The 13,896-nt window shown below is 32.6% G+C and overlaps 1 protein-coding gene across 6 annotated transcripts in view; it reads left to right on the top strand.

Moving 5' to 3' along the window:
- Mbd5 (methyl-CpG binding domain protein 5) overlaps positions 1 to 13,896 on the top strand; it is a 416,793-nt gene that overhangs the window by 343,740 nt on the left and 59,157 nt on the right. For all 6 annotated transcript variants that reach the window (XM_046426967.2, XM_058573479.1, XM_058573478.1 and 3 more), the window contains one exon: positions 6,040 to 6,213. The gene's annotated coding sequence lies outside the window, so the exon portion shown is untranslated. The remainder of the gene's footprint in view (positions 1 to 6,039; positions 6,214 to 13,896) is intronic.

The raw sequence follows: 13,896 nt of genomic DNA, 5'->3' as shown, positions 1-13,896 counted from the left end.
AAGAATCTTTAATACTAGCTGTTTTTAGTTTATGTGATAGGGATTTTGCCTGTAATAGGAATATCAGCATGTTTTTTAAAAATCATAGTTCTTGTTACTCCCTAATTCAAGTTTTCTACTTCTGTTGGATCCTATTCTTTTGTCCTTCTGTCTAATCTCACTAAATGTGGACTGAAAAAATTGGAAATAATTTTTATAATCTTTCTGGCTTTTAAAACTTATGTAGAAATAATAGAATTAGAAAGAATTTAAAAATGCACACTCAAATAATTAATCCAATTGTAACATTAGAGATCACACAAAATGAAATCAAATCATACAAAAATAAAGTGTGCTGCTAGTTTATGTTTATGGATTTCTGACTAAAGTTTCCCTACAAATTTTTATGTAAATGTTGGAACTTACAAGTATTTGTTTGTATTTTAAATTTTATAGTTGGCCTTTTTATAAGCGTGGGTTCAATATTACATATCCAAATCAAACTAAGCAAGCAAGAACACTTCTTCTGCATCTTTGCCAGAATGATGAAGTACAAACAAGATTCGTGGGCATCTTCCTACCGCATGTCCTTACCACTTCTCAACAGTTTTGCAGTGGCTCCGGGTGCAGTGGTACACTCCTGTAATTCAGTATCTTGGAAGGCTGAAGCAGGAGGATCATAAGTTCAGTCTAGACAGTCTAGACAACTTAGCTAGACTCTGTCCCAAAACAAAATATTAAAAGGTCTGGGACTATAGTTCAGTGGTAAAGCACCCCTGGGTTCAATTTCTCATTTCCAAAAAATACATATTTTTTGAACTGACAATTAATGTAATAATATTTTATATTAAAGAAAGTTTTTTTGCTTAATTTAATTTTAGGTAGTTCTTGCCCATTTGTTAATATTCATGAACACTAACATGAATAATGATTATATATAGGAATTTTGGGAAACAAGATTTTTTTAAAAAAAGAGAGAGAGAGAGAGAAAATTTTTTTAATATTTATTTTTTTTTAGTTTTCGGCGGACACAACATCTTTGTTTGTATGTGGTGCTGAGGATCGAACCTGGGCCGCACGCATGCCAGGCGAGCGCACTACCGTTTGAGCCACATCCCCAGCCCCTGGAAACAAGATTTTTTTTAACTCTTCCTCCAAGCTTCTGGGCAATTTTAATTGTAGAATCTTTTAATATTGCCAAATTAGCTATTTTTTTTAATTGTTGCCATTTGTAGTAGCTTATCTATGGTAATTAGAATGAGTCAATACTATAAAAGCAAAACAAAATATAGAAACTGGTTTATTAATAAAGACAATTTAAAATTGCACTTTTCACCAGTATTCTTAATTTAATATTTTTATCAATCAAAACAGCCCATTCTTATTAATGGATTTTATGAATAATGACATAATTTGATCTTATAAAATGAACAAATATCTATTTGGTTATATGATTGATGCTCCATTTAGATTTCATTTAACAGTAGAGGCTACTGATAGAGTGATCTGGCCCAATCTATTAATTTTACAAATTAAAAATTTTACCAGGGGCTGGAGTTGTAGCTCAGTGGTAGAGTGCTTGCCTAGCACATGTGAAGCACTGGGTTCAATCCTCAGCACCACATAAAAATAAATAAATAAAATAAAGGTATTGCATCCATCTACAACTAAAAATATATTTAAAAAAAAAAGAATGTAACCATTTGACCCATAGAACTTAAAATCAGCATACTACAGTGATACAGCCACATCAATGTCTATAGCAACTCAATTCACAGTAGCTTAACTATGGAACCAACCTAGATGCTGTTCAACAGATTAATGGATAAAGAAAATGTGATATACATATATACACAATGGAATATTACTCAGCCTTAAACAAAAATGAAATCATGGCATTTGCAGGTAAATGGATGGCGTTGGAGAATATCTTGCTAAGCAAAATAAGCCAATCCCCAAAAAACCAAAGGCCAAATGTTTTCTCTGATATGTGGATAGTGATCCATATTGGGAATGGAGCAGCTGGCTAAGAATGGAGGCACTTTGGATTGGGCTGAAGAGAGGAGAGATGGTGGGGATTCGAAGGATGGTGGAATGAGACAGACATTATTGCACTATGTACATGTATGATTGCATAAACAGTGTGACTGCATAGTGGATATATATTTGGAAAAGAAATAAGAAGTTGTGCTCCATTTGTGTAGAATTGAAATGCATTATGCTGTCACATATAACTAATTAGAACAAAAAAACTTTAGAAATAAATTTTTTAAAAAATAATTTACAACTCAGTTTAAGTGTCTTGCTTAAAGTTATGTAACTAGAAAAACCACAGATAAAATCTTTCTAACCCTGAGTTCACCGTTGTTTCTGTTTTGTTACATTATCTAGGTTCCTGGGATACATCTAGTTTTTGCCATGACATTTAGCATTTAATGACATGATTTAAATACAGGCATTTATTTATTTATTCAAAAAGTCATTTTGTGGGTACCACGCACTCTTCTAGGCACAGGAGACATACTCTGAATCTGGAAATTGTGCTGAAAATAAAATAAGAAAAATAGTTTCTAGTCAAATCTCCATTCAATGTTGGGTAGATATATATTTGGAATTATCTACCTTGTATGTGTTTGTATACCACTTGCTATTTTTTGACATATCATTAATAATAACTTTTCTATCTGTGGTTTTATTTTAGAAAAGCTAAAAATGTTCTTTAGTATTTTGAAAGACAAGAAAAATGAATTCAACAGAAGGCATGTTATTTGTATGCCATATACCTAATAATATGTTTAGTAACCAAAAACACAAATGAAACAAGGAATGTGTGTAGATTAAAATGGAGTGTGGCAAGTGTAAGCAGTGCTGTAGGCTGAAAGACGAATGTATGAGTAACTCAGATGAACAAAAAGTTCATTATCCAAAGTACATATATGAAGACACAAATTGGTGTCAATATACTTTATATATACAACCAAAGATATGAAAAAATCAATTTAAAAAATGAAATGAAATTAAGTTTAAAAAAAAAGTTGCTCTGAGAAAGTGAAAAAAATCTTTGTATGCCCAGGGAATAATACATGCATAAGCATAGCCTTGTGAGCAGCACAGACATTTCCAAAAACTTTTAAAAGTTTAGTGCAGCAGGATGCTATGTGTTCTTGGGAGGAGTGATGTGTGAGAATTTCTAGGCATAAGCAGCTAGTTGGAGAATCGAAGTAATTAAAGTGAGAACTTCTTATTTTATGCCTGAGGTAATCGTTATGCTTCTACCTTATTTCTATTCCTTAGTGCAAGTTCTTTTAGACAAGCACTTAGTTTGTATTTCTCTATATTATGGTGACTAGCTGAGTCAGGCTCAGTATATACTTACTGATTAGCTGTGCTCTTTATCCACTCAACAAATGTTTTTGACTCCAACATACATGAGGTTCTCTATGTGCCATGGGAAGAAAAAACTTGTGATTCAAAACCAGCCTTTCAAAGAGCTATTGAACTCAGGTCAAGAAATACAAGGAGTTTTTGTTGTTGTTGTTTGTTTGTTGTTGTTGTTGTTGTTGTTGTTGTTATATTGACTACTGTATCCATACTACATAGTAATAAATACTAAGGAGAAAAAAAAATGTATGTAAGAGTAAAATATAAATTATCAAGCCTAGAAAGAGAAAGTAGTTACTTTATTTTGTCTTGCCTTAATTTCCTCAACACTAGAACAGAAAAAATAAAGTTTCCTATCATATACTGTTGTAGTAAAGATTAAATAAGTTAACATATGTATGTATAGAGTGCTCAGTGCAGTTCCTAGGAGATGATGACTTGACTATCATTTACATATTTGGCTAAAATACCTTCAGCACCACAGTCTTCTTTTCATCATTTACCGACTTCTGTTAAATCATGTACTTTCCAGTAGTTTAAACTACTTCATCTAATATTCCCTTTACCCATGTATTGCTCCTTTTGGCTTTTGTCTCCAATATACACTCAAATCTGATATTCCTTTCTCACCAAAATTAACCAATCATTCTTTGATATTACTTTTTCTCAATGACAATATTTGCTTCTGTAGATATTAGGACATCATTTTTTATTTTAGGCATACAGCAGACATCCACATCTTCCTATGGAAAATATTCATTAATTAATACCTCATCACTTATCACATTTCAAGGTTAAAAAGTCTAAAAAAATGAGATCTTTATGTTTGCTTACCAACTAAAAATGAGTACGATATTGGAAGTGTTGTTAACAGACAAAAATGTAAAATCTGTAATATTAGTCTTTTAGAAGAGAGATTGTTTGCATAGATTAGGTGAAATTTCAGGTCTCCTACTAACCTTTCTTTGTCTATTTAACCTCTGTGCATCCCTAGATATATTCTTTCCTTACTGCTGCCCCCATCCATGAAAACCAGATTAACTGTGCTCATTTAGTATTCCATGCTTAATCTGTACCATAGCCGGGATCATTTGATATTACCTGACTGCTGCACTCCCCACTCTCACTGTCAGGCAGTTGTCTGCTTGAGATGGGGACCATGTTGGCTTCATGTTTGAGTTCACCATGTTTATCTTAGTGCTTCACATATAGATAAATATGTAATACATTAAATATAATTCCGGAATACCTTTTACTTCACAGGTCAGTGATTTGGGGTTTTGGGGGAGGGGTTTTTTGTGGGGTTTTTTTGGGGGGGGGTGGGTTTGGGGTTTTTTTGTTTTTATTTTTGTTGTTTGTTTTGTTGTTGTTTTATTTGTTTTGTGTGTGTGTGTGTGTGTGTGTGTGCTGGGGATTGAACCCAGGGCCTTGTGCATGTGAGGCAAGAACTCTACCAACTGAGCTATATCCCCAACCCCCCAGCCCCAACCTAGAAACATGGTCATTTAGCCTTGGCTGCACGACCCTTAATTTGCTTCTTTGCCTCTCTTTCTAAGGAACAGCACTGTCTAATCATATTGCCACATCCCATTCTACACATTACCTTAACCTGGGTGATGATGTTATCAGAGGAAGGTGGCCCTAAAGCAAACAAACACACTAAAAACTAAAAAACGAACAAACAACAACAACAACAACAAAAAACGGTAGTCTGGCCCTCAGGGAAAATCTCAAAGGTGGTAGGCACCCTGTGGAGTAACTGTGGTACAGGTTTTGATCCTAAACTCTTCCAAGTTAAAAACTTGATTTTGCTATTTACTGTCAAGAGTAGTGGGCCTCTGGGATCTAACAAAGACCATCTATATTTACAAAAGCTTTTTTTAAAAATTAATTTCTATACCAGGTGACCTATTTATATATGTATGTTTGTTTTTAGTGACTAATACTTGTACCTGCTATCCAGGTTGTTAACTAAATTATATATCACAGTGCCTATGAAATCTATCACATAATTAGAAGATTGTTCAGTAGCTATGGAAAAAGAGAAATAAGTTAAATGATTATAAGGATTATTTTACCCAGGCTGCAGAAGACTTGTCGAACAGCATAGTTTATCAATGTCTCCCTGAAGGCTAGAAGAAAATAAAGCAAGCAGTTATGAGGTCTCAAGTACACCTTTGAAAGACCTTATGAAAAATGTTCTTAATTGCTAAAAGAAAACAATGTTGTAAATCCTGGGAGTGGTGAGTAGGAGAGGTAATCAGTGGCATTTTATATATCTTATTAAGAATAAATTATATAGTTTGGTTCCAAAATTCTTTGATCTCAAGATTAGTTCCTAAGATAATGGTAATGTGATATTGTCAACAATGATGCTAAGAAAGAAAGGTAGAGGACTAAAGTGAAATGGAAGGTCTCATATTATTTACATCCTCTAACTCAAGAATCACCAGTCTTGGGGCAAACTCACTTTTACTAGGAAAGTTGTCTGGATGCTTATGGTTTTAGCTAGCTTACTGGTGTTTTTATATGTACTAATAATGCATGATAATCTACCAAGTATTCATTTACAAAAGAAACTGAGATGTAGGCTAAATGATCAGTAAAAATGAGTTGTACCTCTTGTCGAGAGCTACAGTGAGTCCTTCAACCCTTATTTCAAGGTCCTTTCTATTCCAGAGGTTGGAAACCCAAATGCCTACAGAGGCCAGACTGGTGGGAATGAAGCAGGAAGCCACTGCACTGAACTGGAGAGCCAAGTCCTTTCTGGAGGAGCAGCCACTGCTCCGTTCCAGATAATTGTTGCAAGGCAGGAATGTTGACCTAGTGTTACCACATTGTCCAGTTTCTCAGGTAAAGCAGGAAATGCAAATTTTCATGTGAATCTTTTGATATAACTATTGTCAATTAATTATTATTTACGAACCATGTAAAAGGAAAGCACTTCTTTATGTGGAATTTAGCCCAGCATTCTTTTTATAACTGATCTTATATTTTGCTTAATTATTTGTTAAATTAGAAATTTTATTTTTACTGGTTTTGCTTTTTTTAATATATCATCTCTAAAATATTCTATGCTTCATTTTGTCAGAGTGAAATTCCCTAGCTCTTGTACCTGTATTTATCAGTTTTCTTTCGCTGCTACATTTTTCCTGCCATTCTCAGCATTCCAGCAAGCTGTCAGTTACATGCTAAATGAAGTCCCTATGCGGCACTACATATGATGCTGTTAAACATCTGTGGGTATTGCTGCCTACTCGTTTTGTTCCTGATGTGTGAGCTACAAAAACACAATAAAAAATCATTTATTTCATGGAGCTTGTGAGCTCTGTGGGCCTCCCCCCTTTCTAAAAGCCACACAGAATGGTCTTCCTCATCTTGTTTCTTGAGAGAACTTATCAGACATTTTATTTAAACTATAGTTATCTTTTACATTTAGTTGTTTGGGGGACATTGATTGGACTTGAGTATTCCTAGATACTTATATATATTCAGAGACAATGTTTTTGGATGAATTTCTTCAATGGCTGAGTAATGTCATTTTCACTTTAAGAATAACCTAGTTGGGCATGATGGCATATGCCTATAATCCTGGCTATTCAGAAGGATGATGCAGAATGATCCCAAGTTCAAGGTCAGCCTTGGCATTAGCAAGTATCTGTCTCAAAATAAAAAGGGTGTGTAAAGTGCCTGGGCTCAATCCTACCATACAGAGAGAGAGAGAGAATATATAACCTGGTTTTCACTCAAAATGGATTCAAGACTTGAAACTATGAAATACTAGAAGAAAACATAAGGGAGATGCTTTATAAATTGACCAGGGAAAGGTTTTCTTTTTTTTTTTTTTTTTTTTTTTTTTTGTATTTTTTTTAAGATCTTAAAAGCACAGTCAGCAAAAGCAAAAAAGAACAATGCTCTGAGTTAATCTAAGAAGCTTCTACATAGCAAAGTAAGCAACAGAGTGAAAAGACACCTACAGAAAGGAAGAAAATATTTGTAAACTATACATTTGACAAGGGGTTAATATTAAAAATGTATATAGACTTGACTCAATGGGAGAAAAAGGAAAAACAAATAACCCAAAAGATCTGGAAAGACATACAAATGGCCAACAAATATGTGAAAAGATGTTAAACATCACTATTCATCAGGGAAATGCAAATTAAAATAAAAGAGACATCATCTCACTCCAGTTAAGGGTGTCGATTATCCAACAAAAAAAAAAAAAGTCACAAGTGCTGGTACAGTCATGGAGAAGAGAAACTCACATACTGTTGCTAAAGTTAGTACAACCATTTTGGAAACCAAGTATGGAGGTTCCTCAGAAAACTAGAAATAGAAACTTCCATAAGAACCAGTAGTGCTACTACTGGTAATGTATCCAAAGGAAATAAAATTAGTATGTTGAAGAGGCCTCTGCACTTCCATATTTATTGCAGCACTATTCACAATAGCTAAGACATGGAATCAAAGTAAGTATCAACAGATGAATAAATAAGATAGATACATAGGTAGGTAGATAGAGGAAAGATATAATACAATACTATTTGGCCATTAAAAAGAATGAAATCCTGTCATTTACAACATCATGAATGAACATGCAGAGTATTATGTTAAGTGAAATAAGTTAGGCACAGAAAGACAATTAATGCATGATCTCTCTTTTGTGGAATCTAAAAAAGTTGATTGATCTCATAAAAGTAAAAAGTGTAATGGTACTTGCCAAAGGCTGGGTGGCTAATTCTACAGGGAGTAGACATTGGCTTACTATATGTAATTATAGTTACATAGGAGGAATAAATTTCAAGAGATCTTTTGTACAGAAAAGTGACAATAGTTAATGATTATATCTTGTATTTTTAACAATGTTAAGAGAGTGGATATTATATGCTCTCACCATAAAAATTATAGCTACATGAGGTGATACATTTGTTAATTAGCTAAATCTAATAATACTGCAATTTATATGTACTTCAGAATATCATGTGGCACAAGATAAAAACATACAATGGTATACACAAGTTTTAAAATAAATAAAAATTTTGAAAGAGTTGCCTGAATCTAGGGATAGGCTTAGTATAAAGTACTTGCCTAGTGTTCATGAAAAACCCTGTGTTCTGTCTCCAACCTCACACACACAGAAAAGAGTAACCTTATTTTCAAGGTTATTGGGGGACTCATTAACTCTGTTTGGTACTGTTTGCTCCATGTAGGAACTTAATCCACTCTCAAATTAATTGAAAAATGCTAAATATTTCTATAGTAAAATAATATACATATCGGTTATTTTGGAATATTACAAATATAAGCATAATTTGTTGTTATTCTCACAGCACAGTTTTAGGAAAAATCAATATTGATGTACATCAGTTTTCAACAATGATTTGACCTGTGTATTTTAAGTTGCATCTTAAGTGACTAAAATACTACTAATGCAATAATAAATGGTGAAAATTACCATTTAAACCTGCTGAGTTTACTCTTAAATATATTATGTAAATGCAGACAAGTTTTTTAATCAATATTCTCCATGAGAAACCTAATATTATAGAAAAGCAAATAAATAACATTCTATGCTGAAAACTAATATGCAGAGATATATCATAATAATTTTTTCCTTCTGAATTATAGTAAGTTTGTCAATTATTTTATAAATATTCTAAGGCAACAGAATATTCTTTAAAATTATTCTCTAAATTTTTTTAATCATATGTATTTGAGAGCTGATGACTGCTCACCTTTTTACTTTTAAGAGAGAAAGTTTTCTACATATGCATTCATAACCTCCCTTTCCACATCTTTTCATATTTCAAAGGTAGAAAGGGAAGATTTAACTTGAAGCTCTCTTGTTTCCACCACTTTTTCTTTGTAGTCATGTAGGATGCCAAGGGCAAAGAAAAGTTCAGTTATAGGGAGTAATTCATGAGGAGGAAAGAAGTGGGTATTTTAAGAGAATTACAAAGGGAACCTAAGTGGGACTTGAAAACTCAAATATATTTGAGTTTGGAGAAATTAAGGAAGACCTGTGAGTGACATTTAAACTAAAATAAATAGGAACTAGTTTAATGAAAAACAAGAAGATAGGAATAGAAGATGCTATTCTAAACTGACAAATAGGAGTGAGCCTGGAGGCATTTTAGAACCAAAGTGACAGCCTTAATTTTTCTTTGTAGTATTTAAGTTATTCAGGTTAGTGCAATGTCCTCTCTGATTCTGCGTATATTCTCTCCACTTGATTAAACATTATTCTCTTTTTTTTTTTAGTTGTAGGTGGACACAATACCTTTATTTTATTTATTTATTTTTATGTGGTGCTGAGGATCAAACCCAAAAATACTATAAAATAATTGTGGAATATTATTGTGGAACCTTAGAATATTTATAAAATAATTGATGAGCTTACTAATTCAGAAGGAAGAAATTATTTATGATAAATCTCTGTGTATTAGTCCTCAGCATAAGTATGTTATTTATTTGCTTTTCTATAATACTTCTATGATTTTCTCATGGAGAATATCAATAAAAAATACTTGTCTGCATTTACATAATCTATTTAAAAGTAAACGAAGCAAGTTTAAAGGGTAATTTTTACCATTTATTCTTGCATTAGTAGTAGGCTAGTGCTCTACCACTGAGCTACGACCCCAGCCACACAAACATTATTCTTATTTCTAGTAAAAGTTTCCTTAATGCTCTTAAGGATTAAGAAAACAATTAGCTAATCTACAGATAACAACACTTAAATTTATGGAAATAACATTTTTCCTGATTGCAGACCTAATGCTTATTTACTGTAGAAAATTTTGCAAGTACAGAAAAGCAACAAAGAAAATATGTTTTTTCTAAAGAACTTAACAGTGGTAACTGGGCGAATAATGCTATTCTATTCCTATATTTACATATGGAGTAACACTTTGTAATTTAAGTTTTATCATTGTATATATGGCTTTGTAGTATGTTTTTTCCACCTAAAAATATCATGGTCCTTTCCCAGTGCTGCAAAATTTTCTATAACATGATTTTAATAGCTTATTCATAATAATTTGGATATTTACTATGTCTTAGGTACATATAATTAATTTTTTTTTCACAGAACAATCATATAACGTTATATTCTCTTTTGCCCAAGGTCACAAGCTCATAAAGGGTAGTGCCAGTGTTCACATACAGACAGTCTGACTCTGGAGCTTATACTCTTAACCAGTAATGCTACGAGCCTTTCAATACTATAATTAAAGTCTATTTTAGACTTTCATATTATTTCCAGTTTGGGTTTTGGCTATGTGAAATAATACTTAACAATTCTGTGAGTTGGCAATTTAGTCTGGACTCATTTGGGCCAGCTCATCCTTATTCCACATGATGGTACCTAGGCTCATTTTCATGTCTTGGACCCCACTGCCCTGGATGGGCAGCTAGACTTCTGTCTATACACGTAGTCTTTCATTCTAAAGTAAGCTAGTTCGGGTTGTTTACATGACAATGGCCTTCCAAGAAACCAGAGTGGAAGATGCAAAACACTCCTCCTTATAAGTAAACTTCCTCCCTAGAGGGAGGAATGTAGGCCAAGGTGCTTCTTAACCTTGACTCTGAGGATTGGCCTAACTCTTGGGACCCTGTCCCTATACTTCAAAGTTTGTGAAAAATGTAGCCTTCCAACTTGAATTCAATCTCTTATTCACTAATTGTGAACTTTTATACCCTTCTATACTAAAAGTACAAGAACATCTGAAACTGAAATACTTTAGTTGTTAGGGCAGGAAAGATATGCTTATTGAACATATCCTGATACAATTGTGTTAAACAAAATATAAGTATACAGATATAGTTTGAATGAGTTAAGTAGAGGCAGGCAAAGATATTGAGTCTCTTATAAGGATATATTATCTGAAAAGTATGTGTTGGAAGAGGTGGCTGCCCAGTGATAAGAGCCAAATGGAAATAATAATCAGAATAAAAATGGGGTTAATTTATTGCAAGATTTAAAAAGAATGAAAGAAGATATACTGTAAAGATAAATATACTCATATATTAAAATGCATAGCTTGAAAAACTAAATGAAGGGTTAAATAGATGAGGAAAGTTGGGGACTGGTTAGGAAATCCAATCACACATGTTGTATGTATATATTGTTTGAGAATTTAAGTACAGAGTCAGAGGCAGGATTTGAGGGGGGTTTTTTGTTGTTGTTTTGTTGATATATTGGGAATTGAACCCAGGTCCATGCTTATCGGTAGGCAAGTGCTCTTCCATTTAAGCTACATCTTCAGCCTTTTTTTTTTTTTTTTTTAATTTGAGACAGGGTCTTGCTGCATTGACCAGACCATTCTCAAATTTGTAATCCTCCTTCCTAGACCTCCTAAATAGCTGGGTTGCAAGCATACACCACCACACCCAGCTCAGAGACAAGTTTTATGTGGGACTCAGTTTCAACTAGAGAACATGAGATGTTCACTCTTGGCAATGTAGGATTCTAAGTGGACTTATTTATCTTTAAATATTTCATGAGCTAAGTTCATAATCATGTTATAAAAAGTATGAATGATAATTTAGGCATATCAAATAATATCATGTTTTACTTAATTTACAGTCTCGTGATAAATTAATAATTCATTACATGTTAATTCTATACCACTGTGTATTCAAGTACACAAGACCAGTAAGCATAAGATCAATGTGTGATGACATTATAAACATTTTAATAGAATTTATTCATAATAATCACCACTCTAAAACCAATTCATTACTTTTACCATTAATTAAATTTGACTTGAAAAATGTATGATGTTTGATGTTACTTAGAAGAATAGCTATTTACTTGTTTTTGTGATGTCAGATTCTCTGATACTCAGTCTTCGTGATATTTTGGGTATGATTTTTTAAAGTACACACTTAACACTGTATAAAGTAATGAGTTTATTCTTAAGTTAACAAGATTGTCAGTAAAACAGAAAAAGTTCATTGCATTAATTAGCATCTTATTGAAATATAATTTTAATTTTATGTTGTTGCATTTATTTACTTTACCATTTTTATTCAATTTTAATGTGTTCATAAATTGCTCAATAAATAAAACTAATAGCTTACAAATAAATTTTAAAGTTAACATATTAATTTGATTTTTTTTTTCCTTTTGCAGTACTTAGTATCAAACCCAGGGCTTTGTGCATACTAGGCAAGTACTCTACTACTGAGATACATCCCCAGTGCAGCATATTACTTTTCTTAAAAGGCCCATCATATTCATGCACAGAAATTATCAATCAAAAATTGTGAGATCATTAGGGGAAAATCTAGAGCTTTTTTATATTTTATCAACATGTATACTCATTAGCTTATTTTAAAAACTTCTCATGTATTGATAAAATTTTGTAAGTTTATATGGCAAAGTTCAGAACGTAAAATTACATTGATCAATTAGAATATACACAATCTTGGGCTGGGGTTGTGGCTCAGTGATAGAGCCCTTGCAATTCAATCTTCAGCACCACATGAAAATAAATAAATAAAATAAAGGAATTGTGTCCAACTAAAAAATAAATATTAAAAAAAAGAATATACACAATCTTCAGGAACTAGCCAACACACCTACTCTGTGCCAGGAATTATATCAAGAACTAGGAACATAGGTCTTGGAGATACAAGGTCCCTGCTGCTCTGAATGTGTTTATATTCCTAAAGGGAAAGATAGTTAATAAGCAGTAATAATCAGAAAATAAGAGGTATCAGTGAATTAACAAAGTCTAAGAGAGTGGCTGGGGTTTGCAATTTTCTTGTGGAGATGACATCTAATTTGAATTCTGGATGATCAGAAGAAGCCAATACAAAAAAAGAAAATCAAGTCACTCAAATTCAATTCACTGATAGCCAATTTTAAGAGACTTAATTTGCATATTGAAAGGAAAGAGGAAAAATGAAAACATTGGTGGAATTGTGTGTTCTCAGAACACACACACAAACACAAAACATGCTTTTTGAATTTTATTGTTATTGCTACAAAATTGTTTGTCAAATACATATAAATTAAGTCATAAGTATATGATCTCTCTTGGATCCTGAGTGTTAGTGAAATGGAGGGTAGCTTTTATATTACAGTATCTTTTCTTTTTTAACATGTTTTATTGGGCTTTAATGAAGCCACATTAAATAGGTCTTTAGGGAAGGAGAGATAAACATGTGGAATATATAAGGTTTTTTTAAAAGCATAGTAATATTAATATGTTAAATTCAGAAAACAGGAGAAACTGCAGTTTTTACAATGCAAACTATAGGAACAAAGACTGACTAATTTTGGACAATGGGTCTCTGTATAACATAAAATTCCAAAGTCTTGGAAGCAAGAGGAACATACTTTCATATTTAACCAAAGAAATCATACATGGGTTTCAAAAGTTTAAGACACATGGCCTGAAGTGCTTTCCTAAAAGTATCATCCTAATACTTAAAGAAATGAATCGAGAGCCCTAAAATTACACAATTCTATTTTAGCAAATAATTCTGAGTGAATTATCAAGGTGGGCATAGATTTACATGCAG

Source organism: Marmota monax, unplaced genomic scaffold (genome assembly GCF_021218885.2).
Source record: "Marmota monax isolate L192 unplaced genomic scaffold, Marmota_monax_Labrador192_F-V1.1 WCK01_AAM20220418_F8-fsc00048, whole genome shotgun sequence".
NCBI lineage: Eukaryota > Metazoa > Chordata > Mammalia > Rodentia > Sciuridae > Marmota > Marmota monax.
This window is presented reverse-complemented; position numbering and strand designations above follow the sequence as displayed.